Source organism: Triturus cristatus, chromosome 9, assembly GCF_964204655.1.
Source record: "Triturus cristatus chromosome 9, aTriCri1.1, whole genome shotgun sequence".
Taxonomy (NCBI): domain Eukaryota; kingdom Metazoa; phylum Chordata; class Amphibia; order Caudata; family Salamandridae; genus Triturus; species Triturus cristatus.
Genome location: NC_140592.1, coordinates 1,052,113,266 through 1,052,138,357, shown reverse-complemented (window position 1 = coordinate 1,052,138,357; position 25,092 = coordinate 1,052,113,266).

The following is a 25,092-nucleotide window of genomic DNA, read 5'->3' as shown; positions in this document are numbered from 1 at the left end:
CCGCGGGTCAACCCACCGCCGGCGGGTCAGCCGGGCACCTGGACAAGGCCGCACCACCGCACCCCGCTCCGCAGCCCAACCCCGCTTGAGAGCAAGGAGGGCGCAAAAGCGAAAGCGAAAGTGCGGGGCACGCGAGTCGCCCAGCCCCGCTCGCCGCTGTTATTCACTTTGTCCCCGGATCGCCCCACTACTCCAATCCGGGGGGCCGGCGAGGAGAAGGCCGCAACCTTCGATCGATGCTCCCACCGGTGTTCGGGGTCCGATTCGAGCCCAAAAAACGGGTGGCGCCTCAGCTCGGGTTCCCCGACACAGTCCCCTCAACAAGGACAGGATATCGCCAGGATTAATTCAGGAGGTCGCGGAGGTCCTCGGGAGCCTCGCACCTACGCGGCCATCTTGGTTGCGCGCTAGGCTCCTCCCCCTTTTTGCATTTATTACTTACGACTAGCCGCCTTCACTGTGGCTTAATGCATCCCTAATTTTAAAATAGAAACATTTCGGTAAACATCAAAGTTTTTCTAAACTCATATTAAATGCACAGGGCTAGATTTTTAGAGGTGCAGCAAGCTATTTGCATACAGATTGCATATTTAAAATTAATAGATTTGCGCTCAAACAGATAGTGAGACCCTGCAAATGATTTTTATTTGAAGAGTTTATTTTTCATTTTAATTCTCCCACTTTCTTTTTCCGACATGAACTTGCACTGGTTTCACAAACATTTCAATTGTGAGTTAAATATGAGGAAACTATGTATAATTGGCATTATCTGGATGAGACAGAGAGGCCCAGATATGTTAGCATGGCTTAGGGATGTGCAAGAGTAGGCTCTAGCCGAAGAGGTTCATATAAAATGAAATCGTAGAGATGACAAGTTGCAGACAGACCTACGGAGTGGCGTGAACTGTGCTACTCCGCCCTCAACTCCGATGCTCATGAGAAGGACCAACTAGAGCCTTAATCTGGCCAGAGTGACCCGCTGGGGTGGATAATGAGCCAGGAGAACCGTAATTGTATATGGAATATTTATGTGACTCCCTTTAACTACATGTTTCTATTGTGATCCTTTCATCTTTCCTCATTGTCATTTCCAAATCTACAATCAGAAGAATGTGGACCAATGGGTTTCTGCTAAGGTGCACAAGATAATAGAATTTCAACTGCTGTCAATCTGTTTGTGTGTTTTCTGAAAAAGGAAAAAATTTAAAAGTAAAGTAAAAAAAATATGAGGAAACTATAAAAAAAAATATAAAAATATATATTCAATATACAAAATGCCATTATCTACCTTTTAAACAACTGCATTCAAAGGTAAAAACTAAAAATATTTTAAAATAAGTATTGCAGTTCAGACAGAGCAATGAAGCAATTACTCTCATGGACTACACAATTTACATGCACTTGGAATACTTGAAATATATAATACAAACAGATGGAGAAGGATGCATTTGTAGATTCATTTATTTATGGAGTTTGTGGTAGCAGGGAGAAGAACCATTTTTATGCGCATAATGTGCCTTCCGCACAGAACAGTAAATGATCCTAAATCAGCATGTCTCCCAGTTCAGGCATATTCTGTGGCTAAATGAACACTCTGATATATTGCAGTAACTCTGATATCTTCCCAGGCAGCTATTAGGGGAAGAACGCATAGTGATATGTGGGGTCATCCAATACAGAGGGTTGTCTCGGGTACTAGCTATAAATTTCCTTAGAAACACATGAGTACATGGCTAGGACATTGTAATTGTAATTGTAATTGTAATGAGATTTCTAGAGCGCATGGCTGCCCTTGAGCGTCCCAGCGCTAAAAGATGCACCAGAGAGATCAGCCAATTGCGGAGCAGATGGTTATGGGAACAGCCATGTCTTTAGTAACTTTCGGAAAGGCAGCAGATTGTGTTGGGCCCGAAGGTCAAGCGGGAGGGTGTTCCACAGCTTGGACGCGTGATAGGAAAAGCGCCGGCCTCCGGAGCGAGCTTTCTTTATCCTGGGAATTTGGGTTAGATGGGCGTTCGAAGATCGGAGAGTTCTATACGTGGTATGCGGGACAACAAGGTCCTTAAGGATTGACGGGGCTTTTCCCTGAAGGATTTTGTGGGTTAGGCACAAGGCCTTGAAATGCACCCTTTGCTCCACGGGCAACCAATGTAATGCTCTAATCGCTGATTTAGCAGAGCAGCGGATCTTAGTGTTGGTAAGAATCCGAGCAGCAGCGGTTTGCACAACCTGTAGCCTGGCTGTAACTTTCTTAGGTGCGCCGAGATATAGAGCATTACCGGAGTCCAGTCTGGACAAGATGAGACCCTATAAGAGAAGTTTTCTTGACTGAAAAGGGAGCAGGGGAAGGATCTTACGGGTGGTACGTAGGAGACTAAGGCAGGTTCCAGCAGTTTTTCTTGCCTGGGTGTTTAAGGTAAGATTGTGATCGAGCCAAATCCCCAAGCTTTTGATTTCCGCTTTGTGGGTTGGGGGCGGGCCCATGCATGGGGGCCACAGAGACTCCGGGTGGAAATGGGACTGGTTGCCCATCACCATTATCTCCGTTTTGTCGCCGTTGAGTTTTAGGTGGGATGAGTTCATCCAGCTGACTATGTCCCCCAGGCAGAAATAGAGATCGATGGTGGGATTATCCTGCCGGCTGAGGGAGACAACCAGCTGGGTGTCATCCGCGTAGGTCAGGAGTTTGATACCATACGGGATGACAATCCCTTCCAGTGGCGACATATACACGTTGAAGAGCGTCGGGCTCAATGAGGAGCCCTGAGGCACTCCGCAATGTATAGGAGTCTCCCTGGAGATGAAGTCGCCCTCCACCACCTGGAAAGAGCGGTTGTGAAGATAGGATTTTAGCCACGACAGGGCCGGCCCCGAGATACCAAGGTCATTGAGCCGCTGAGCCAAGATACTGTGGTTGACGGTGTCGAATGCCGCGCTGAGGTCCAGAAGGATCACTGCCACTGATCCTCCTGCGTCAATGATCTTCCTAGCCTCCTCGACAACCGCCACCATCGCTGTTTCCGTACCTTGGCCCGGGCGGAATCCTGTCTGTGACGGTTTTAGCAATTCGTTGATTTCCAGGTAGTTTGATAGTTGGCTGTTGATAAGCCTTTCAGCTATCTTGCTAATGCATGGGAGAAGGGAAATTGGCCTGAAGTTGGCAAGATTACTGGGGTCGAGATTGGGTTTTTTGATTAAGGCTTTGACTACCGCCTTCTTCCAGCTTGGCGGAACCAATCCGCTTTCTATAGAGGAATTTATCAGATTCACCATTGGTGCGAGAATGGTAGGAGCAACTTGTTTAAGGTGTCTGACTGGTGCTGGATCATGCGGGGACCCGCTTTTGAGGGATTGAAGGATGGGCCTTAGGGTTTCCTCACAGATGGGAGAGAACATATTAAGTTCTGTATTCGGGTTCTGGGTCTGCCATGAGTGGGTGAGTGGGGGGTCATCAGGAGGAAGGGGGGGGAGATGTTGGAGGATGTTTTGTATTTTTTGATCAAAAAACGTGGCTAACTCATTGCAGTGGTTGTCCGAGAAATTAAATGAGCAGGATGGTTCTGGGGTTTTTAAAAGTTTTTTCATAATTTGGAACGTTTCTCTGGACGAGCAGGATGCCTTACTAATTTTATCATTAAAGAAGGCTTTTTGAGCATTTTTGAGGGCTTTTTTGTAGTAGCGAATAGCCCGTTTATATTCACTTTTGCTGTTGGGATCGAAGTCTTTCCTCCATGCTCTTTACGCTCTCTTGCAGTTTTTCTTTAGGAGGCGGACCTCGTGTGAAAACCACGGGGAGGTGGCTTTTTTCCTGGGTTTTAGATACGGTTTTTTGGGCAGAACGGTCAAAATGGACGTTGAGATCTCCTAGAATTAGGAAGTTGGGCCGGGTGCTAGCCAAGGCCACGGAGCATTCCAAGAGTGAATTATGGGACTGTCCCATGGCTCCTGGTGGACGGTAGATGAGAACTCCTGAAAGGGAGTTACAAGGGGAGATTTGGATAGTGAAGTGCGTGTTTTCACAATCCGTTATTGGGCTGTCGAGAAATCTGCAAGAGAAGGATTCTTTAAAGATGACGGCTATTCCTCCTCTCCTGCCCTTCGGACGGTTCAGATATTGTATAAGGAAGCCTTGGGGCAGTGCCTGCACGATGTCGGCGTCTGACTGTGGGGCAAGCCATGTTTCTGTGAGAAACAGGATCTCTAGATGGTGCTCCTCAATGAGTAGATGTATTTCGTGGGCGTGTTTGGGCAGTGACCTGCAATTAATCAGCGTTACAACAAACAAATGATGGACGGAATGCTGACAATGCAGACATTCTCCCCCAGTCAAGAGATCTGGGTTAAATCCATCGTTCTTTTGCCCACTACACCACCCCAGTTCAGACATGGCCATATGCAAATCAGTCTTGACCCTGTGCCTCATGGGAACAGTTCAGCCCGAACTGCCAAGCCATGTCTTCCCTGGACCGGAATCAAGCATCCTAGGACCGGTTTCTGGCTATCAGCCGTCATCAGCCAGGATAGCTTGACTCCAGTGGCGTAGTGAGCACGGGTCCCACGTCTGGGAAAACCCATCCCACTTAGGGCGAAAAGCGTTACAACAAACAAATGATGGACGGAATGCTGACAATGCAGACATTCTCCCCCAGTCAAGAGATCTGGGTTAAATCCATCGTTCTTTTGCCCACTACACCACCCCAGTTCAGACATGGCCATATGCAAATCAGTCTTGACCCTGTGCCTCATGGGAACAGTCCAGCCCGAACTGCCAAGCCATGTCTTCCCTGGACCGGAATCAAGCATCCTAGGACCGGTTTCTGGCTATCAGCCGTCATCAGCCAGGATAGCTTGACTCCAGTGGCGTAGTGAGCACGGGTCCCACGTCTGGGAAAACCCATCCCACTTAGGGCGAAAAGCGTTACAACAAACAAATGATGGACGGAATGCTGACAATGCAGACATTCTCCCCCAGTCAAGAGATCTGGGTTAAATCCATCGTTCTTTTGCCCACTACACCACCCCAGTTCAGACATGGCCATATGCAAATCAGTCTTGACCCTGTGCCTCATGGGAACAGTCCAGCCCGAACTGCCAAGCCATGTCTTCCCTGGACCGGAATCAAGCATCCTAGGACCGGTTTCTGGCTATCAGCCGTCATCAGCCAGGATAGCTTGACTCCAGTGGCGTAGTGAGCACGGGTCCCACGTCTGGGAAAACCCATCCCACTTAGGGCGAAAAGCGTTACAACAAACAAATGATGGACGGAATGCTGACAATGCAGACATTCTCCCCCAGTCAAGAGATCTGGGTTAAATCCATCGTTCTTTTGCCCACTACACCACCCCAGTTCAGACATGGCCATATGCAAATCAGTCTTGACCCTGTGCCTCATGGGAACAGTCCAGCCCGAACTGCCAAGCCATGTCTTCCCTGGACCGGAATCAAGCATCCTAGGACCGGTTTCTGGCTATCAGCCGTCATCAGCCAGGATAGCTTGACTCCAGTGGCGTAGTGAGCACGGGTCCCACGTCTGGGAAAACCCATCCCACTTAGGGCGAAAAGCGTTACAACAAACAAATGATGGACGGAATGCTGACAATGCAGACATTCTCCCCCAGTCAAGAGATCTGGGTTAAATCCATCGTTCTTTTGCCCACTACACCACCCCAGTTCAGACATGGCCATATGCAAATCAGTCTTGACCCTGTGCCTCATGGGAACAGTCCAGCCCGAACTGCCAAGCCATGTCTTCCCTGGACCGGAATCAAGCATCCTAGGACCGGTTTCTGGCTATCAGCCGTCATCAGCCAGGATAGCTTGACTCCAGTGGCGTAGTGAGCACGGGTCCCACGTCTGGGAAAACCCATCCCACTTAGGGCGAAAAGCGTTACAACAAACAAATGATGGACGGAATGCTGACAATGCAGACATTCTCCCCCAGTCAAGAGATCTGGGTTAAATCCATCGTTCTTTTGCCCACTACACCACCCCAGTTCAGACATGGCCATATGCAAATCAGTCTTGACCCTGTGCCTCATGGGAACAGTCCAGCCCGAACTGCCAAGCCATGTCTTCCCTGGACCGGAATCAAGCATCCTAGGACCGGTTTCTGGCTATCAGCCGTCATCAGCCAGGATAGCTTGACTCCAGTGGCGTAGTGAGCACGGGTCCCACGTCTGGGAAAACCCATCCCACTTAGGGCGAAAAGCGTTACAACAAACAAATGATGGACGGAATGCTGACAATGCAGACATTCTCCCCCAGTCAAGAGATCTGGGTTAAATCCATCGTTCTTTTGCCCACTACACCACCCCAGTTCAGACATGGCCATATGCAAATCAGTCTTGACCCTGTGCCTCATGGGAACAGTCCAGCCCGAACTGCCAAGCCATGTCTTCCCTGGACCGGAATCAAGCATCCTAGGACCGGTTTCTGGCTATCAGCCGTCATCAGCCAGGATAGCTTGACTCCAGTGGCGTAGTGAGCACGGGTCCCACGTCTGGGAAAACCCATCCCACTTAGGGCGAAAAGCGTTACAACAAACAAATGATGGACGGAATGCTGACAATGCAGACATTCTCCCCCAGTCAAGAGATCTGGGTTAAATCCATCGTTCTTTTGCCCACTACACCACCCCAGTTCAGACATGGCCATATGCAAATCAGTCTTGACCCTGTGCCTCATGGGAACAGTCCAGCCCGAACTGCCAAGCCATGTCTTCCCTGGACCGGAATCAAGCATCCTAGGACCGGTTTCTGGCTATCAGCCGTCATCAGCCAGGATAGCTTGACTCCAGTGGCGTAGTGAGCACGGGTCCCACGTCTGGGAAAACCCATCCCACTTAGGGCGAAAAGCGTTACAACAAACAAATGATGGACGGAATGCTGACAATGCAGACATTCTCCCCCAGTCAAGAGATCTGGGTTAAATCCATCGTTCTTTTGCCCACTACACCACCCCAGTTCAGACATGGCCATATGCAAATCAGTCTTGACCCTGTGCCTCATGGGAACAGTCCAGCCCGAACTGCCAAGCCATGTCTTCCCTGGACCGGAATCAAGCATCCTAGGACCGGTTTCTGGCTATCAGCCGTCATCAGCCAGGATAGCTTGACTCCAGTGGCGTAGTGAGCACGGGTCCCACGTCTGGGAAAACCCATCCCACTTAGGGCGAAAAGCGTTACAACAAACAAATGATGGACGGAATGCTGACAATGCAGACATTCTCCCCCAGTCAAGAGATCTGGGTTAAATCCATCGTTCTTTTACCCACTACACCACCCCAGTTCAGACATGGCCATATGCAAATCAGTCTTGACCCTGTGCCTCATGGGAACAGTCCAGCCCGAACTGCCAAGCCATGTCTTCCCTGGACCGGAATCAAGCATCCTAGGACCGGTTTCTGGCTATCAGCCGTCATCAGCCAGGATAGCTTGACTCCAGTGGCGTAGTGAGCACGGGTCCCACGTCTGGGAAAACCCATCCCACTTAGGGCGAAAAGCGTTACAACAAACAAATGATGGACGGAATGCTGACAATGCAGACATTCTCCCCCAGTCAAGAGATCTGGGTTAAATCCATCGTTCTTTTGCCCACTACACCACCCCAGTTCAGACATGGCCATATGCAAATCAGTCTTGACCCTGTGCCTCATGGGAACAGTCCAGCCCGAACTGCCAAGCCATGTCTTCCCTGGACCGGAATCAAGCATCCTAGGACCGGTTTCTGGCTATCAGCCGTCATCAGCCAGGATAGCTTGACTCCAGTGGCGTAGTGAGCACGGGTCCCACGTCTGGGAAAACCCATCCCACTTAGGGCGAAAAGCGTTACAACAAACAAATGATGGACGGAATGCTGACAATGCAGACATTCTCCCCCAGTCAAGAGATCTGGGTTAAATCCATCGAGCCATATTTATGATCGTCTGAGGGTTATGCTCGTTAATAGAGGGGGTGAGTTTGAATGGACAGTGGGGACAATTGGTACGATGGGATTCGGCTCTAAGTGATTGAGAGCATAGGTATAAGAGAGGCTGATTGAGATGGTGTAAGGATTCTCTGGAGTATGTAAGCCTCAACTGCTCGCTAGTGCCTGGCTCCTGGCTCGGTCTGGCTCCGGCGCGCCAACGACGCGCCCGCTGCACTCGTCCGCTGCGCTGCCGAAAAAAGCACATGATTTATAATTGCGGATGAGAAAGATAGGGGGGCGTGGCCTCAATGAACGCCGGAATGGCAGCAGCGCTGAACTCCGCTGCATAGCCTGACCAGGTGAGCCTAATGCCCAGAATCAAAGTGCCAGGAGGGGGGTTGTGGAGGATAATAACACAAGAAATACGTGACTCTCAAAGTTTTCAAAGTTCCAAAACACACACACTCCCGGCTTCCGCCTCAGGAGAACTCACATGATGTCAGGAGGATCCTGCACCTTCACTGATTCAGCTAATTGGACATCATTTGAATGCACAAGCCTAACCCACATTTAGTGGTGAGAATGTAAATGAGGACTTCATTGCTGTTTTTCTCTTATGTGAGTAGTGGAGTACATGGCGCTGGATTGGTGCAGGGTACATTTCTGTCTGTCAGCATTGCTACTCTGCCAATGCTGTGTCAGTACACCGCAGCCATTGGGGAACTGGGAGCGTGCCAAGTGAACATATCAGCTTATTCCTCTGTGGCTAAGAGATGTGATCCTGACAAAGACTTGTCCCTTACCAGACCTTTAATGCTTGGGCACAATGTGGATACATTTGCAAAAAATGGCTATCTTCAACACATAATTTCACAAATTAGCACACTACAGCATGTTTCTTCAAAGGTCTAAAAAATATAACTACTTCTTTCTGACTCTGACGCCACTGGCTCAAGTTACAAACCTTCACTATCTTCAAAGCAAGCTGCACCCTCTACAAAACTATTACAACCAGAACCTCCCTCTTATCCAGCTAACATGCAGAAGTGAGAAGAGCAAAAAAGAAAAAAGCAAGGTAACAGGCCTCATATCCTTCATGGCTGCCCCAACCCTGGTCTTATCTTGAGCTTAATACACACCACCTTATTTATTTTCTTTGAAAAGTGTTATAAAACACGATCATGACCTGAATGGGTATCAGAGAGCTGTACAAAGGAGAGGAAGTGGAATGAGATAAAAACATGAATACAACATCATAGCGGAACATGTGAGGTACATGAAAAGCAACAAAATCATAGGGGAGCACAGAGAACAACAAAATTACTATGTTGACCCAAGGTAAACAGCCCATCTGGTGGGACATGTAAAGTTCCAGAAGAGCAATAAATCTAAAAGGGCACATGTGGAGACAAAAATAGAACTTTTGAACATACATATGAAAGAATGTCAAACAGGAGATGGAAGTAGGTTAAGATGGCTCCAGGACTATTGCTGTAGATGGTCATTCAGGAGTAGCCATTTGACATATTTTTTTAATGAGGCAGTAGAGGGGTTTGATATGATCTCGGGAGGAAGAGCGATCCATATTCTTGGAGCAAGCCCAGAGAAAGCAGGATTATATGTTCTTTTCTTATTGAATTTGGGAGGTTTCAGCAGTAGGGTATTAGTGATTCTTAGGTTCCGACTCGAACCTGATGGTTCAAGTTTCTGTTTGCCAAGTAAACAGGGGTGTTTTAATGAATGGCTTTGTGTGTCAGGCAAGCTATCTTGCAACTGATCCTTGCTTTGATGGGCAGCCAGTTTAGCTGAATTAGGTCTAGTGTGATGTGGTCATGTTTTCTGGAGCCTGTGATGAGTCTGGACGAAGAATTCAGAGTGGCTCTTAGAGGTGCCAATCTAGCTTTAGGTAACCAAGCTAGGGTCACCAATCCATATTCCAAGCGTGAGATAGCTAAGGATTGAACTGCAGACTGGATGTCCTCAGAAGGCAAGAATGGCTTGATTTTCCTTAGCGCGGTGAGCTGATGATTGGCTTCCCTAATAGTTGCACTGATGTGATCTTGCATATTCAGATATTTGTTCAGAGTTATACCTAAAGATCTCGCAGAGTCAACAACATGAGGGGTGCATTTGAGCGGTGTAAGTTGTTTGAGCCAGTCTTGAGTGGGTGCAGAGTGATTGCGAGGGGCAATCAGGAGGAATTCTGTTTTGAGGGTATTTAGCAAAAGATGATTATGAGTTAGCCATGGTTAAGTTTTTACAAGCGCAGAATCTAGAGTTTTTATGTCATCTGGTCAAGAGATTCTCAGAATACATATGGTATTGAATGTTAGAGCGGTTCAGAATTTCGGAGAGTTGTTCCATGATAGGGTTGAAAAGCGTGGGCAAGAGTGTGGAACCTTGAGGCACTCCAATTGTGACCGGGGTACTGGTTGCAAGGGAGTGGTTAACTTTGATTCTTTGAGTTCTGTTACCTGCCACCTTTCCCTAGAAACCTAAGTATGAAGTTCATTAGTCTATTTTCTAGCAAAACTCTCCAAATTAGACTGTGGACTTTACTGCAAAGTTGTATAAGCATAGCACGTATGTTCAGGAAGGGAGTACACATGAGAGGTAGTTGGAGAGAAATTCTGTCAAGAAGAATCTCTTTGCAGCTGAAAATATTTAAACATTTGTTAATTTCTGAAGCCACAATATTGTTTCTTAAAATTCAGACTATAACTATGGGTAATAAGTTGTCCTACAAAATGAATCCCATGTAGTTGCCTTGTATGGGTTAATTAGGGGTGCACAAAGCATTACCCATGTAAGAGAGTGATACCATACACAGTGAATGGCATATGCCAGGATATATTTCCAAGCATAGCTTAATCTTTAAAGACTTTTTAATTTCAGCTGTTTGCAAAATATTGGGTGATGACCCTCATTGAATTGATGTTCCTAAAGAAAACTACATAAACAGTGACATTGTGTTAAAGACAACTTCAGTTTACAAAGTGTAAATAAAGCAAAAGATACCTGGTATGTCTTACATGGGACTTTCAAACTTACAGAATATGCGTTACCTCTGAGAGTGTAATGAACACTGTAATGTCACTCTGCCAAAGTTTCCACTTGATTATTTGTCTAGATATGTCAAGTTATGGATTTTAGAACATTTGTGCAGTGTATACAAGCCTGAAACATCCACTGGCAGAACATGACAATATAGAAGACAACTTAAATGAGGATTTCATTTCCAAGCAATTGAAAATGTGCATAAACTCAATGACTAAAATTGATGACCAATTACTGAGGCCATGACATTGGGAGAACCTCAAGATACCATGTTGAGACACTTTCCAGCGTGAAAACAATTGAGTTGTAGGAATGTGTGAATTTGGGAGATTTCTTATATTAGATGCTTTTTTGTTTTTCACAGTACTGTACGTTTACCATCAAATATATATATATATTGGTTGTGCTCGCTTTAATTTCTACAACAAATGTTTAGTTGTGGTATGTAATATATTTTCATCTATTTTGTATGACCGTTCACGTTTATTTCTTTATACAATTCCTCCCCTCATGCAGTTCATTTAGTTTACACATTGAAAATTTCTACCTGCATGTACAGACCCTGCATATGCAGAAACTGCAACACATCCCTTTCTCCACTACATAGACCACACCTTAGTAAGTATCCTTGCCTAATTCAATTTTTCTTACTTATAATCTAAGGCATTCGGATATTTACATCCCTCTTTCCTTTAATAACTTTATTTTACTTCCTTTCCATGACAGACTTATTTTGCAACCGGGTATTTACAAACACTGATTCTAAAATATCCACACTAGATGAATCTTGAGGCATTTAACTTAATTTAATGAATTATTCTTTCTAAACATATTCAACCTTTAAAAGTATAAGCCTTGTAATAAAATGTTTTATTTAGGCTTCTAATATGTTGTCCGTGGAGATCGATGCTAATTCTCCTTTTTTCACATGTCCTCAGGGCCTCATTTATGGCATTTAGCGTGGAGCGGCACAGCAAGGCACCTTACTGCACTGCCCTACGCCAAAGTGAAAGGGCGGTAATGCACCATATCTTAGCAATACAGTGCAAACCTGTCCTTTCTGCCTGCGCTGGTGCTGTTTTGGTAGCCTAGTGCTAACGTAGGCACCCTTGCACCATGGTGCAAGGCTGCCTCAGTTGCAGGCCGGATGATTTTTGTGCAGGAAGGTGCACGTTCCTGCACAAAAACAATCCTACAAGGCGTTTTCCTCTTTCCATGTGTGCTGCAAAATACAACACACATGGAAAGAGAAGTAAACAAGGAGAAATTAACATATTTCTCCTAGTTACTCATCATCTCAGGATGAGTACAGTTTTGACGCTTCCCCAGGTTTACATCACTTTGTAAATCTGGGGCAGCGTCAAATTCCCTTGGTGTTACTTGGGAAAACCCACCGTAATGCCTATGGAACGCCTACCGGGCGCAGAGTAAGGCGATCTGCACTGTGTCGCCTTATTCATGATTCATGAATCTACTCAAAGCACGCAGGGTGGCTTTGTGTGGCTTCATAAATCTTTATGAGAGCCCTGCGTCACAAATGTACAACTTTACGGGTTGCAAAAGTGACGCCAGGCTCTCATAAATAAGCCCCTCAGTGTCACTCCACTATGCTTTTTCGTACATTTCTGTCACTGTAGATCACAAGGTTTCTGCACCGACCTCGATCATATGAGAAGTTTCACTAGGTACATCATGTAAGTACTGCCAACATCTACCCATGATTGTTGACCAAACACCAGTGTTATTTGTTTTCAGGCATGAGAAAGCCCCAGGCAAACTTTCTGTAGTGGTGAAACATGTGTTTGCTTGAACATTCCACAGTATCAAAGCTATATTTATCATTGATTTACAACATGAATAAAAAGAAATTGCCAGTGACCTGAATGCATTTTGACTCTCCATTGCTACAACTAGATACCTTTACAAAACGGATATTGTTTCCCCTACTTTAAGTGTTGATTGATTCCTTTGTTTATGAGCCTTCCATATTTAATATGTGTAGTTGGGGCATTCCATGAAAAAATTAATATTATTGCTTTATGTTTAGGCCTTGTCATTTACAAACGGCATATGAGTTCCTTGAAGCCTTTTCGGAATAACCCACCTTGCAAAATGCTGTGGCCACCTCAGATAATCAAAGCAGTTATAATATATCTGTTATGCGGAGGTATACATTCTTTTACTTTAATTCCCTGCATTATTATTACTCTCCTATAAGATTCAATATAAAATTCAATATTTTGATTATTCATTTCATAAACACTCATCCCCATTCTGATATTCTGCATCATTTGCTCGTGCTATAAGTTGTATCTTGATTGCTCAGTCATAACGACAGCAATAGTATCTGTTGTGTTCAAACTTCTATGAATGCAAAAAGGTATGCAGTTCCTAGCAATGATTAAGAGGAACAGGGGAGCTTGGTGGTCATGAGTCCTCACAGGTTTACGGGGGAAGGGGGAATTCCTCCTGTTGGAATTAGGGCCCTCATACACCTGGCTGAGTGTTATGCTTCATCATAGGGCGTGCTCCTCGTTAGGTCGGCGCTGCAATACCTGACGGGCTCCCTATGAGGGGCTCTTGGGCAGAGATCTTTTATTCCAAATTACTATATGGTGCCGTGTGGGTGAGGGACCTATGTGTCATCACTCAAATCTGTATTAGATCCTAGGACACAGGGTCCCAGTAAAGGATCATTACAAGATCTCCTTAGGCTGAGTTGTCCAGTCAGAAATTTGGGACATTTCACAATTTAGCCTTGCATACAAGGGGAAAGACCGCCCACATGTAACAATGGAATGGCAGGTAGATCAGACTGGAGCCCAAATAACCTCCCAGCACACTAAAGAGTAATTTTATGTAGCATATAATCCATCCTCATCCATCAGAGATAGTTTGACAAACAGACGTCAACTGCAGAATGAACTAAGGGACAACAGGAAACAACAAAAATTACTCAAGACCTGCCAACATCTTGCAGGGACTAAGTAGCCCTCAATGGTATTCAGGGTAGTTCCTTTGGCAACAACAGAGGAACCTGTGCAATCCATTAACAATTGACAACAGTTAACAGAGTAATAGAAACTCCAACTAACTCAGTTACACCTTCAGATCCTCCAGACCAGGCTTTCGATCTAAGAAAACAACAAGTAGAAATTCCCCAGGTGCAGGAAACATTTGTCAATCTAATCCAGAGCAGCGCAGGATGTGCAAAAAGCGTAGATTACCCAACTCTTCGTAAAACAGGTGAAAATATGAGTTGTGCATTAAATGTCATCCCTTCTCAACTTACACACATAAATTTGGACCAAGGACCTAAAATGAATGAATCTTTGATTCCTACTTTCTCTTTATTGATATTAAACCAGAGTAAGATATAAATTACTCTCTTGCAAAAGCCTGCCTCCCTCACTCCTTAAAATTCCTTAAAATTCCAAATCAAGTTACTGAGCAACAATTAGAATCCAACACCAAACAGATCATCCTTGCAAAAGCTAAGTCTATGCAACAATTACATTATGCTTCTGTCGAGGCTAGGGACTCTCATGGGGTGAACCGGAACAGACTGAATACAATTCATATGTATTCTGAAGGACGTAATCACAAGCACTATCATGTATTAGGCTAAGCTCACATCATGCTGACACCAAAGAACTAGACCTGTCTTACGCCCCAATTCTTCTTATTGGAGAGGTGTAAAGCTTTGACCTTCCAAGAATGCGCATACATTTAATTGTCAATGGAAATTGTTTATTTCAAATTTGAGTACTTAGATCAGTTTCTCTTTTGATTATATACAATGAACTTTTATAGCTTAGGTGGGATTTATATTCATTTTGTATCTTGAAACTCCATTGCAATTAAAAAAATCTGAATCTTCCAGAATGGTGTGCTTTATATATTGAATTGTAGCTCTTTAGAATCTACCTGGGACACAATCGGTTGTAAATTGTTAATGTCATACTCTTATGTATTCTCTTTCATGTTTGTTAATACCTTGCAGTTTTATTTGGCTTTTTTCCTTGGTAAGGGCATAGAAAAGGTCTTATAGCAGGGCGCTGCTTCATTGAAGTGTTTTTGGTCCATGTTTTAGGATTTCTTGAAGCTTGATATATCCCACGATAACTGTTTATCAGATTCCATTCTGCTTAATTCTATTAATTATGCTTTCTTCCGGGGTGAGAGTTGATAAGCATGCCTTTCCCATCCAAAAAGGGTTTTTATGGCTTCCTACATTCTGCACTCAACATTAGGTTGATGCATAGTGTTAAAAGTCACAAAGAGACTTTTTACATATTTTTCCAGGTCAAGAAAAGTCACCAAGAGACTTTTTGCATATTTTTCCCAGGTATAGGAATTTGCTCTAGATGGTAATTGGGTGTGACATAACTCACAGTACATAATCTAGTCAACAGTGACTGAATTACAAATACGAAGGTGTCGAAGGATTATGGTTTTTATTATTTTGATTGAGGCGATTTGTGTAAATTGAAGCTTAAATGATATGCCCCTCTCTGCAGGGTCACCCCCAAACGTTTTGCCTTCTCTCGTCCTGTTTTTGCTGAATTCATTTTTGTTGGCCTTAGGACTCTGTGCATTTTGCCATTGCTAACCAGTGCTAAAGAGCTTGTGCTCCCGCATTAAAACGTGGAAGAATTGGTCATACTAAATTAGCATATTTAATTCACTTGTAAGTCCCTAGTAAAGTGGCACTACATGTGCCCAGGGCCTGTAATTTAAATTCTACTCGAGGAGGGCAAGCTTTGCCCCCAAAAAATCATGTAGCACCAGAAATATGGACTGCGCACTCGAAACAATATGCAGAAGAAAAAGAAGTCCTTGAGCCTTTTTAATTCCCCCTCAGATGTCAATTTTGTCCTTTGACCTCTCAGACGTAGGTGCAGCGCTGGGAGCAGTTACGGGGGAAGAACCCCGGATATAGATAGCACCTCAGCGGATCTATTTTTGTATGATAAGGACACCTGGCAAAAATATGTACAGATGCTAGCCAATGCAAAAGCTTGTGGCACTCCCATTCCAGAATCCTGGCAGGGCGCAGAGATTATACCAATTTTTTAAAAAGGCGATCGATCTTCTCCTGGTAATTACAGGCCAATCAGCTTAATTGTCTCAATACAAAAGGTGGTGGCAAGACTAGTTTTGGTAAAAATACAGGATTGAATGGCAGCGAATGATATATCAACCCCTTTACAGGCAGGTTTCCATGCCCATGTCAGCAGTATAGACCAGGTCTTTCATTTCATATTAGTATACTGGCGCACTGCAGTCATTGCCGATGGCAGCATTTATGCTGCCTTTGTAGACCTTGTCTGCGTTCGAGCTGGTCTCACGGACAAAACTCTGGATGGTCTTTATGGACCTAGGGATGCCATCAGATCTATTGTTCTTAATTATCAGACTCCGTGAGGATAATTTTGCACAGGTGCGATGGGATGACCAGGGTAACATCACAAACAGATTCTAAGGGTGTTCGTCAAGGGTGCGTTATGGCCCCTACTTTGTTCTCTCTATTTCTGAATGGGGTAGCACAATTTATCGTCACCTACCCAAGGCCCTTGCAGGTATAAAAATACCAATTCTTATGTTCTCAGATGACACGCTCATTATCTCTAAAACACAGAGCGGCCTGCAACGAGCACTTTCTCGTTTCGAAGAATTTTGTAGGGTGCGAGGACTAGTGATCAATGCAAGCAAAACTAAATTTATGACTTTAAATAAGCATCGAGTAATAAAGGGTAATGTGTGCTCAAATAATGAACCACTTAAACAGGCAGACGTTTCTAATTATTTAGGAGTCAGCCTAGCCAAGAAACTGATTCGAAAACCCCAGATCCAAGCCATGGCCTTAAAACATCACCAACTGGCAGGAGCGTTCGTGAAAGAACACAACATTTCATTAACAAAGCCAATTAGTCCTGCCCTACAGATTTATACAACTCAAAACATGGTTTATCAACCAATAACAGACCAGCACCCACTCGGTCCCACCATCAACCGTCCGCAGCGCCGAGACACCCAAGGCTTAACAAATTGCATAAATAAATAACACCAAAGTCATGGCCTCAGTATTAGATGGTTCGGAACTATGGGATTTGAAAATCTGACTCCATTAGTCTTAGCCAAAAATATGTTTTTAAGAGGCATCACAACTCTCCTACAAAACACCCCATTAAAGCCACTGCATTATGATCTAGGTTGTAAACCCCTGGATGTGGTAGCGAGATTTCGCCCACTAGCAGACTGGCATAGATTATGGACCACCCCAGAGGTAATACATTATTCGACAGCACTCAAGGATGTCCAGGAGGCTGATACCACATGCAAGATTATCTGATTGCGAAAAGTAAAATGCATGCTGGTAGCAATGGGCCTGATGTATCTACAAGAGGATGTCATGGGCCACCGATTTCCCTCAAAAAGGGAAATGAAAGAGTTATATTGGTCTATGACTACAACCTATATTATAAGATCAACAAGAGTTCATCGTTGACTGGGAGATTCTTAGAGTTTAAATCTAGTCCCCTGTATGTGCCCTATTGGGATTTTATAACCAAGTCCTCAGATAGAAGATTATACTTTCAATTCTGGGTGGGCACCCTCCTTAAAATCCTTTACATGTAAATGGCACCACACAGGTGCCAGTTATGTGTAGATCAAGTGGAGACCTACTCCCATATTCTTTTTGTTTGTTCAACCTATGAGGCCCCATGGAAAAATTTGCTAAGGCCGATATGTAAAGATATGGGCACTAGCAGCAGCAACACTGAACTAAGAATACTGTATTCAAATACTTCGGAGCAGTGTGTAATATCTGTTGCCAAATTCCTGGATTGGATGTGGGTAAAATGCACAAAGACACAAACCTTGTCTGGGGTTACACAGCTCAGCAGTCAATCAAGTACACATGATGTAGTTCAGCCAGCAGGGTTCTGAAGATAGAGTGGCATAGTCTTATTGTAATTAATGAGTTCTGGAGTATGCTTGGTAGAAGTGTGTCCAATATTATATAGCACTTTATGGCGCATTTGCACTAAAAGGACGTTTTTGGCAAGTTATATATAGGAATAAGTCAGTCCTGGCGCTAAAAATGATGATAAGACAGCACCAGGACTGTTATATGATTAACACCGGCTTTTTAAACTTTTGAGGCTCAAACCTAAACACCCCAAAGTGGAACAAGGAATGATTTTAAGTAGTTATTAATCTATTTGCACAATGTATATTTCGACCTAGGATCTAATGATTATTGAATTATTTATAATTGTATATATGGTCTGGTTTTCACTTGAAATGGCTTTGACATTAACTAAATGGTTTTATGTTTTTATGCCAATGTACTTTTATGATCCTGGAGATCGAAATAAAGTGATGATGAATTCTACTAGTGGGCCTGAATCACTAATTGTGCCACCCACTTAAGTAGCCCTTTAACCATGTCCCAGGCCTGCCATTGCAGAGCCTGTGTGTGCAGTTTAAACTGCCATGTCAACCTGTCAAAATAAACCTTTTGCCAAGCACACATCTTCCCTTTTAATACAGTTAAGGAACCCCTAGTGTAGGCCCTGGCCAGCTCAGAGGGCAGGGTACAATATATTTAAAAAGTAGGACATGTAATTTTAAGTTTTATGTCCTGGTAGTGAAAAACTATCAAATTTGTTTTTCACTACTGCAAGGCCATATCTCTCTCATAGGATAACACTGTAGTTGCCTTATTACATTTTATAAATGTAATTTCCAAATGGAAGAGATGTTTGGTTCATGATTGATGTTTCTAGAATACTAATTTAAAATCCCTACTTACGGTGAAGTCGGATTTTAAATGACAATTCTGATACTGCCACTTTTAAGAAGTTGGTATTTTCTTGCCATAGCTATTTGTTGCCTGTAGCCTGCCTCTGTGTCACATGGCTGGGTGTGGATGATGTAGCGTCTTCCCCATCCCTGGAGCATACAAACGAAATACGTCCCATGGGAGCTGCATCCTAATACTTCTTTATTCCTCAGTATATACTCACTCACTGCACTTTATCTCATACTCAACATTAACCACACCCTAACACCTCCCTGCATATGATGTAGTTCCTGTTCAGAGGCCTCCCAGACCACGAGGGTCCTAGTGAGTATCACATCAATATGGTACATCTCCCCCTTTGTTAAATAAAAAGTGGTGAATATCACGAAAATCAAATTTCTTCAATCAGTTGGCGAGATGTTCGCACTTGTCGGCCGGACCTGGTGATCCAAGATGATCAAGGTCCACCCTGATAGGACAACGGTGACATAGAGTCAGGTGCTTGAGTCGGAGCTGCTGGCAGAGCTGCTTCATGCATAGTTTCAGGACTTGACAAGTGTTACAGTAGTTGTCTGAAAGATTTGTCCCAAGTGATGGATTGTCCAGGACGATGTGCTGTTATCATATGTCCCTTGCACACCACTACCTGTAGAGGTTCAGCGGCAAAAGGAGTATCTGCTTGCTTTTTTAGTTTCTTTTTAACTAGTTCACAATCTCCTTCACCAAAGACTGTCTCCTGGGCATGACGACACTAATCGGCATATATTTTCTTTTCCCTTTTCTGAGTCGCCTTGGTGTCTCGAACATGGTCAGTATTTACTAATCGATCCAAGTTCCATTGGGGTTGTTTTGTTCTGATGGATCTCCCAAAAAGCAAGGTGGCTCGACTCTCACCAGTTGTGGAGTGATGTATTGATCGAGGGCTTGGTTTAGATCGATTCCCTCCATGGACGCTCGTTGAATGACCCTCTTGAGGGTACCCATGAATCCTTCAACTACACCAGGGGCCTGCGGGCAGAGGGGTGTACTCTTTTGTTGTTTGTGGTTGAGTCGGACAAGAAATTCTTTGAACTCTTTGCTGTAATGGGTGTGTCATTATCAGATTTGAGGATTTTGGAGATGCCCCACGTTGCAAAGATGTCATGAAGCTGTTCTATGACTTGTCGAAGATAGGTCTCCACTAAAGGAAAACGTGAAGATTTGTCTATGTCTACCATAATATTATGTCCATTTCCTAAAGGCCCCAAAAAGTCAACTGCAACCCTCTCCTAAACTTGGGAAGGAAGGACAGACATTGTCATTGGGTGTTGCATCACCTTAGGAGACAAGCAATTGCAAATGTAGAACATTTTTATCTCCTTCTCAGCTCACTCATCTAGTCAAGGGAACCACACTTGATATCTAAAGCCTCTCTTGGTGGCCATATACCACAGTGTCCTTCAAGGGCCAGCTCGATGACCCACTGTCTTAGGCTTCCAGGTATGACGATTGTTGAGCCTTTCAGTATTACACCTTCTTGGGTGATTGCTAACTCATTCTGTACATTTTTGAACTTTTGGAATTCAAAATCATTGGCAAGGGGCCGGTTAGTTCCACTTCATGATTGCATAGCAATGATCACATACCCCCACCTCTTGATCCAAAGGGGCATCTTAGCCTTCCGGTTTCCAAATATTCTGTGAATATAGTGAATCATTTTCCGTAGGAGAATACATGAAAATGTTCACAGGCCTACATCACAGCCAGACTCTCCTTCTCTGGCTGAGAGTATGTACGTTCTGTTTCAGATGTTTTTTGAATAAAATTGGTTTCAAAGCAACTCACAAGACTCCTGAATAACCTTTATTCGACACACCATGACTTCTTGATCTATTGCTGGAGAATAGTTTAGCCATCTGTTGATTGTGGAACAGATAATCCTGTATAAAATTGAACGCTCCTTTTCATTGGTTATTTCTTGACCTTGATTTGGGGTGGCCTCCTGGCAAAGGGGTCACAAAAGTAGTGCGTTGGAGGAAACAGAATTTGTATTAATTACATAGCAGTGCGTCGTTTGGAGCCCACATTGGCAGTGTGCTGTTTACTAACGTTCTGTTTCAGACCTGCTACGATTGGCATAGGCCAAAATGTGTCTCTGAGCATTCGGATCACCATTGTATTGAGGAAGGATTGCCCCTAGCCCTACCAGACTCGCATCAACCATTATTTCAGAATGTAACTTGTGATCAACTTAGGCTATTTCAGTTGCATTCTTGATTGCATGTTTAATGTCTTTGAAACTCTGGTCGCATTCCACAGACCACTGAAACGATACATATGGCTTTGTCAAGTCTCTCAATGGGGCACTTACTGTAGCAAAGTTGTGAATTTATCTTGAGCAATAACTGGCCATGTCTAGAAAGGATAACAGCATGGTAACATTTTGGGGGAGTTGGGGGGGGGGGCAAGTGGATGACTGGGTCTTGAGTAATTCCTCCATCAGAAAATATGTGCCCAAAATACTTGAGTTTGGTTTTGTGAAACTCACACTTTGCAGGGTTCAGTGTAAGGCCTGAATCAGCAAGTAACTGGCACACTTGGTTAAGGACTTTGATGTGTTCTTCTTGTGTTCTTCTGAAAGCCAGTATATCATCACTATAATTGAAAGCATGAGTAATGATTACACAGTGGCTAACATCATGAAATGTCTCTGCAGCTGAAGATACTCCAAAACTCAGTCTTTTATATCTGAACAAACCAACATGAGTCCAGCTGGAGTTGATGGTATCCTTTGTTCAGGTCAAGACGGGAAATCACTTTGGCTCCATTCAATTGCATTATCATGTCCGCAGTGTGTGGACCAGGGTGACTCTCCCTCTTGATGGCTATGTTTTCCTGGTGCATATCAACGCAAATGCACACTACTCCCCTACTGTCCTTTGTGTTACTATTACTATGGGTGAAACCCATGCCGTGTTGCCTGTGGAAAGTTCAATGATGTTATGCTTTAAAAGCCCTTCTAACTCTTTCTCTACAACTTCGTGTAAATAGAAAACAATTCTACGGTGTCGCTGATCCACAAGGCAAATGTTTTTGTTGATGTGAAGCTGTATTTTCATTTTCTTGAGTTTTCCTAGACCATGAAACAACAATGGGACTGAGCACAGAGGTTGTAGTTGAGGGTCAGGTCAGCAGCGATAGCAAAAATGAGCAAACAGGCACTCAAACAGGGTCCCTTGTAGAACATGAAAGATGGCTTGCACCAATGTCTTTTTGTGTTGCAACCCAGGTGCATACCTTCATGCCTGATGGGGTGAGGTGAGGCACAAGGGATGAGCCATTAAACCTTTCCACTGGCATGAGATTCATCAACGCACCGCTGTTTATGATAAAATTATTGGGTGATTGTTCACATTCAAAGTGATTTTGGGACAATGTCCAACTGAAGTTTGTCACTTTGTTTGGTGTGTTTTCTTTGAATTGTGATCTTCTGTATAAGCAGCCAACCCTACAGTTGCACATTGTCCTTTTTTAGACATCATCAGCGCACACCCGTCTTCTTCACTAGTAATCGAAGAGTATTTGAAAAGCCTTTGAACGATGATCTTGACGATGATTGATTTTGCCTGGTTTCCATATGTCGTAGCTGATGTTGCTTTTTTGTTTTGTGGGCATGATGAAAGTGCTTCTGGAACATTTCACGTCCTGCCCAAAGGCTTGACATTCACTTTCATGGGGAAACGTAACTCCACTTCAGAAGCATAGCTTTGATTTCTTTAAAGACGTCGACTTACGTGCATCTTGCTTTTGCTCTTGTTTGCTTTTCACAGCCAAGGTCGTTTCATTGTGTGCTATTCCTGCTTCCATTTCAGCAGCTTGTCAGTCTGCTCAATTGTCTGCTCTCTTCTTCTTCTAGTGCATCTATTAAGTCATCCAATGTTTCAACCCAAGCAGCCCACCGGACACTAATGTTCTACCTCTTAGTAGTGTCGAAGGGCGGTGGTGGCTTCAGGAACCTGGCTATATATTTTGTGCACTCTTTTTCTGCCTTGGAGAGCACATGTGTCCTCTGCCATTGGCCTCTGCAACTTCTGAAAGCACAACCATTGTGATTGAACTTGGGTCACCACACCTGATCTGAGGTTGTAGAATGCTTCATTGACGCTGAGTAAATTCTCAATTTCTTGTACCTGGTTATCACTGCCATTATCTTTCGGCTCCGTATTCAGGGTAAAGCGCAGCATTTCCATTGACCGCTTCAATGGTGGTCTTGGCAGGTGCTTTGAATGTACTCCTCTGTAAGGCCTTCAGTATCTTTACCTGACCTTCTATGGCCTGGATCAGGGCTTTGACACTCTACATGTACCAGTCGCAGACTGCTTTGCATTAATTTGAGGCACCCGTGGCATGCATGAGCAGTTCGCTGTACCATTGCAAACTCTCAGGGAGAGCAGCCTTGTTTTCTTCTGGGCACGTATCCCAGCCTCATCGCAAGATGTAGCATCTTTCCCTGCCCTGGAGTATGCAAATGAAATATGCCACATGGAAGCTGCAGCCAAATAAATCTTTATTCCTCAGCATGCACTCACACATTGCAGATTATCGCATACCCAACATTAAACACCCTAACACCTCCCCGCATATGACATAGTTCCTGTTCAGAGTCCGCCCCAGAACCACGAGGGTCCTAGTGCATATGACATTATTATGCTACAGATGACAATTGGGCTTTGTGTAGTCCACCTAGACAGCCATGCACAATAGGGAGCGTAGGTGTGCCTAGATGGGCCATCACTGGCAGGATGGAAGGGAAGAGGTGGGAACAGCCCCACTTACACTTGAATAGGTTATGCCCTGCCTTCCCACAAAGGGCCTAACGACCCTGCATTTTCACCTCTTCCAGCTTGGAGTAGGGCAGGGGAAGTAGGGAATTCTATGCACTTCAAAGACACTGTTTAGATGCTTCTTCCACCAGGGCACCAGGGGATAAAAGAAGGACCTCGGACACAATGTCCTCAGTAAACATCTGGACCTGTGGATGCTCTGCCAGGAAGAAGGACTGCTGTGCTGCTGAAGGTCTGTCACTCTGCTGCCCTGCTGTGCTGAACTGCCTCTGCCCTCTTGCCTGAGTGAGGAGGGCTGGACCTGCATCTCTTGAACCCAGAATCCAGAGTGAATCCAAGGACTAGTTGGCTGGCCTCCTGATCTGATGCCTCAGGGACATATCAGGCTTCCAACAACCTTGCACCTGTACCTGGACTCTGCCATCTGTGAGTCGATCCTGCCAACTGGTGCCACCCCAGTCCAGAACCCTTTGGAAGTGGGCCTAAGGTGCTTCCCAGCAGAACCAACACATCTTCTCTGCTGAGCAGTGCATCCCTGAGCAGAACTGACATATCGCCACTGCTACGTAGAATGGTGCAGTGATCTCACAGGTCCTCACATCTCTTGATGACGGCAGCCATGATAAATCTGGACTCTGCATCATAGCTGTGCATCTCCTCAGAACCCACTCTTCGCCCCGACTGTGTGCCGCAACCCCCAATGCCGGGCTTCGCATTGCAAGTCCTGTCGATGGAATTCTCAATGATGACTCAATAGGACCTCTACGCTAATTCTCACAATGCTCTGCAACCAGGATTTAAGGTACTTTGTTCAGCTCCATCGCGGTCATCCTGAATGTGTGAGTTTGTCACGTCCAGAGCGACCAGATATAAAATTGGCGCTTTGTGCTGTTTGGCACTATTTTGTCTAAATACTTAAAAATTCATTACCTCTGGTTCTACTGATTGGATTTTGGTCATTTTGGTCAGTTATATTTATTACAAATCACTCTATTGGTCTAATACTGTTGTGGGCGGGAAACAAACATTACAACACAGTCATTACAACGCACTACCTTTACAATGCAGTCATTACAATGCAACATCCTTTGCATTGCATGCCTTTACAACGCATGCCATTACATCGCATTATAAGGTACGCAATGGGAAATAGTAATTTTTACCCCTACACTATCCAACACTTACCCCACTGTTGCACTCACTGGAGTGGGAATAGTAGTTTTTACCCCAACACTTACCCTACTGTTGCCCTAAAAGTATTATGCGTTGTAATGGTATGCATTGTAATGGTATGTGATGTAATGGAATGCGTTGTAAGTGTAGTTTCTAAAAATGCATTGTGATGGCATGTGTTGTAAAATCATGTGTTGTAATGGATGTTGCGATGTAAACACCACGTTGTAAAGGCATGCATTGTAAAGGTTTGTAACGTGTCCTATTCGTTGTGTGCTCCTTTTGTTGTTTGTTTCCACTGTGTTACTGTCTGAAGTGT